Source organism: Limulus polyphemus, unplaced genomic scaffold (assembly GCF_000517525.1).
Source record: "Limulus polyphemus unplaced genomic scaffold, Limulus_polyphemus-2.1.2 Scaffold6123, whole genome shotgun sequence".
NCBI lineage: Eukaryota > Metazoa > Arthropoda > Merostomata > Xiphosura > Limulidae > Limulus > Limulus polyphemus.
Window position 1 is genome coordinate 45,494 of NW_013671733.1, and position 4,914 is coordinate 50,407.

General features: G+C 34.3%; 1 long non-coding RNA gene across 1 annotated transcript in view; it reads right to left on the reverse strand.

Moving 5' to 3' along the window:
• Positions 1-1,262: 1,262 nt before the first annotated feature.
• Positions 1,263-4,914, reverse strand: part of LOC111089395 — a 9,886-nt gene continuing 6,234 nt past the window's right edge. Inside the window, exon 3 of the long non-coding RNA XR_002613682.1 lies at positions 1,263-4,486. This is a non-coding gene — a long non-coding RNA (uncharacterized LOC111089395). The remainder of the gene's footprint in view (positions 4,487-4,914) is intronic.

Consider the following 4,914-nt stretch of genomic DNA (forward strand, 5'->3'; position numbering starts at 1 on the left):
CGATATATATATACATAAATACGAACACATACATACCTATATATATGTACAGATACACACACGCATATATAAGACACCATTTCAATATCAGTTCCGATACGTTTTTTTTTTTTTTCAAATATACTGTTTCACTATCGTTAATCCAATAATGATTGATTTGATATATGCACACATGCCGTTTCAATTTTAGAGAGACGTAACACTTGATAGGTCGTTTCGAAACTTGAATGATGTTTCAAAAGAGAAAAAAACACCTGACATACCGATTTGTTAAAAGTTACAGTGAAGGTATTATTCATCAAACGTTATGGTTTAAGACACAGCATAATTACGTGATGTTTGTTAACTCAATAACTTTAATTAATAGGCCTTCATCTTGGGTTGTTTGTGAGTACATTATGACAATTTCACAATACATCAAGTTTCAAATGTACAGAATAGAGCGTTTTTACAATATATAGTTTAGAGAATAGACTGACCACTGGTCATCTAAGTGACATTTAACCTAATAATACAACTTCATTTTTTTATTATTATAAAAACACAAGTATTATACAATTAACTGGAAAAGTAACACGTGATTTATATTTTTTCTGCCACGGGTAACAAGGTAAAAACGTGCAATATTATTTAATTTAGCAATATCACCACTCCACTTTTTTTTTTCCAAATTTAATAAAGTACAACAGATGGCAGCACAGTAGTTTACAGATTCCAAGTTTGCTGTATTCACAACATACAGAGTAAGAAAATTAACACAATTAAAGCACACTTGTTGTTAAAACCAAACATAGATAACGTTACGTGGCAATCAAACGTTTGAGATAAGTGTCTTGTTTAGTCAAAACAAACAGATATAATGAATTTGAGATGCAAAACATCTTAAGTAAATCACAGAACACATACATAAGAATGAGCTTTGTTGAGCTACAAACACGAACGCTTTTTCTTTCTTTTTTTTTGGGTTTCTGAGTTTTACGACAAGTAATAAAACCATTTTCAAAATATTGACAATAAATATTACATACCTTATAGTACAAACATTTAACAACGACTGATTGCAAGAACTTTTAAAGTACAAATTTTGATAACATTCCTGTTAAAAAATACCTTAATAGGAAAAGAAACATCTTGCAAGTTAGTTGATGTTTAAACATTCAGTTACTTTGGTTAGAGTCGAAGAGATACATCTTTCAAGTTAGTTGGTTGTTTAAACATTCAGTTACTTTGGTTAGAGTTGAAGAGATACATCTTTCCAGTTGGTTGTTTAAACATTCAGTTACTTTGGTTAGAGTTGAAGAGATACATCTTTCAAGTCAGTTGGTTGTTTAAACATTCAGTTACTTTGGTTAGAGTTGAAGAGATACATTCTGCAAGTCAGTTGGTTGTTTAAACATTCAGTTACTTTGGTTAGAGTCGAAGAGATACATCCTGCAAGTTAGTTGGTTGTTTAAACATTCAGTTTCTTTGGTTAGAGTTGAAGAGATACATCTTTCAAGTCAGTTGAGTGTTTAAACATTCAGTTACTTTGGTTAGAGTTGAAGAGATACATCTTTAAAGTCAGTTGGTTGTTTAAACATTCAGTTCTTTGGTTAGAGTCGAAGAGATACATCTTTCAAGTTAGTTGAGTGTTTAAACATTCAGTTACTTTGGTTAGAGTTGAAGAGATACATTCTGCAAGTCAGTTGGTTGTTTAAACATTCAGTTACTTTGGTTAGAGTCGAAGAGATACATCTTTCAAGTTACTTGGTTGTTTAAACATTCAGTTACTTTGGTTAGAGTTGAAGAGATACATCTTTCAAGTTAGTTGAGTGTTTAAACATTCAGTTACTTTGGTTAGAGTCGAAGAGATACATCTTTCAAGTTAGTTGGTTGTTTAAACATTCAGTTTAATAGAATGTGGGAAGAAAGGTTGACCTTTCTGGATTATAGGGTTTCTTATTTTAGTCTTTAATTTTGAAATTATAGACCAGAGACAAGGTAGCTAGTTAACAGCATCCACCACTAACTCTTGGGTTACTCTAATGGAAGAGTGTGATTTGACCGCTACTCTTATAACGCACCCATAACCCCAAAGAGAAGTAGAATATAGTTGAGTAGATATCAACATAGACGTCTATTTAGTTTTTTTATGGTGTCATTTTGCCTCAGCTTCTAATTCTTACTGTTACTCTTTCCCAAGAATCAAGCTGTAGAAAACACGACTTGTCCGAACCTGAGTAGTTTCATAAAATAAGAAAACAGTTACATATTACTTCTGAAGTACGGAGGAACGAAAGGAACAATAATGTTTTTAACGCTCTTCAGTCATAGTTTGGTACTCTTAAATATGTTTTAAGAAAATATTGTGATAAAACAAACAAATTTCCAGCTCACTTCTATAAGGTTTAAAAAACAGGGAGAAACCTTTGTCTGTTTTGGCCGAGAACAAGTATAGAACACAAGATGACAAGACCAGATAACACAAGAAAGATCAAACACTCAAGAAAAGTCGAACTCAGTTTTAATCACAGAGAACAAGTATAGAACACAAGACCAGATAACACAAGAAAGATCAAACACTCAAGAAAAATCGAACTCAGTTCTAATCACAGAGAACAAGTATAGAACACAAGACGACAAGACCAGATAACACAAGAAAAATCAGACACCACTCAATAAAAGTCGAACTCAGTTCTAATCACAGAGAACAAGTAAAGAACACAAGATGACAAGACCAGATAACACAAGAAAAATCAGACACCACTCAATAAAAGTCGAACTCAGTTCTAATCACAGAGAACAAGTAAAGAACACAAGATGACAAGACCAGATAACACAAGAAAGATCAGACAACACTCAAGAAAAGTCGAACTCAGTTCTAATCACAGAGAATAAGTAAAGAATACAAGATGACAAGACCAGATAACACAAGAAAGATCAGACAACACTCAATAAAAGTCGAACTCAGTTCTAATCACAGAGAACAAGTAAAGAACACAAGATGACGAGACCAGATAACACAAGAAAAATCAGACAACACTCAAGAAAAGTCGAACTCAGTTCTAATCACAGAGAACAAGTAAAGAATACAAGATGACAAAACCAGATAACACAAGAAAGATCAGACAACACTCAAGAAAAGTCGAACTCAGTTCTAATCACAGAGAATAAGTTAAGCTTTACTTACTAGATGTCATTAACATTAGGCTTTTTGGGCTCACTTGAAATAACAAGGTTTTATTGTTATCATTATAAACTATCCTGTTGTTCTTTGATTTAATAGATATGGCAAATTCAAGTTATTTTAACCCGATATTTATATTGGGGGGAGGGGAGCAAAGCCATAGACTTTATATGGAGGAGATAGATCAAGGGCTATATTTGGAGGAGCGATGTCGCGGTTTTATAAGGAGGAGCGGGACCATAATCTTTATAAGGAGGAGCAGAGAAGTGAGGTCGTTATCTTTTATATAGAATGAGCGGGACCGTAATTTTTATAAGGAGGAGCAGGAAAGTGGAATCGGGGTCTTTATATGGAGGAGCGGGACCATAATCTTTATAAGGAGGAGCAGAGAAGTGAGGTCGTTATCTTTTATATAGGATGAGCGGGACCGTAATTTTTATAAGGAGGAGCAGGAAATTGAATCGGGGTCTTTATATGGAGGATCGGGACCATAACCTTTATAAGGAGGAGGAGCAGGGCTCCAGTATTTGTATGGATGAACAGGGGAGTGGTGGTGGTGTATTTATATAGGCAGTGAAGTCATGGTATTCTCATGAAGAAGTGGGACTGTACATATATATGGTCAATAATCTAATGACGTCATACAGGACCTCGCCACCGACGGTTCAACCATACAAGATGTAAAATTGTTAAAGGCTTAGACGTTTTTGTTTTTATTTTGATAGCAGGATTATGAAAGAGAACACAGTACTTCTGATATGAGTGAACGCGAATTGTAGAGTTTAAGTTTTACCTCTTATAATCACGTTACTTTTCCATCCGATCCATCGAAACAACTATTTTCAATCAAAAAGCTTTCTCCTGCTTTCAGTTTAAAAACATCTTATTCGAACAAGGCTTTTGAGTCTCGTGCTTATTGTTAAACCTCCTGACGTATCTGAGAAAAGAAAAAAAATCAATTTGCCTTGGATATTTATTTGATATTTTTCACTCTCTCGTGTCAACCCAATCCTTGGAGCTCCGATATTACATTTGATTCACAAGTAAGCTGTCGAGATCCATTTTTGACTGAGGCTTATCCAATTGGAATATCTCTACACACACACACACACACACACACATATACACACACACATATATATATATAATAAGATTTAATACAGATTTTGTTGATTATAAAAGTCTCGTGGGAACGTCGTCATCAAACTGAGTTTTCACGAGAAAAGTGGTGAGCTTTCCTTTTCCTTTCACTTCAACCAAACCGCGACATTCACATTCGTACCCACAATCCACCAGTACTCTCGTGGTTTCCTCAGTGACCTGCCAAGAAACAAACATTTTTTTCAGGCAAATTTAAAAAGAAAAACTTTTCAGTGGTTTGTTTGTTGTTAAGCGCAAAACTACGCTATGAGAAGTCCTTGCTGTGTCAACCACAGGGATCTGGGCTCGAATTTTAGTTGAGCCACCAGGAAGAATGGTTAAAAATATATAAAAATACTAACCTAGCAACAAGTAGGAGCACTTATCTTCTACTTGTTATCTTACAAATAATAACCTAGCAACAAGTAGAAGCACTTATCTTCTACTTGTTATCTTACAAGTAATAACCTAGCAACAAGTGGGAGCACTTATCTTCTACTTGTAATATTGCAAGTAATAACCTAGCAACAAGTGGGGGCACTTATCTTCTACTTGTTATCTTACAAGTAATAACCTAGCAACAAGTAGGATCACTTATCTTCTACTTG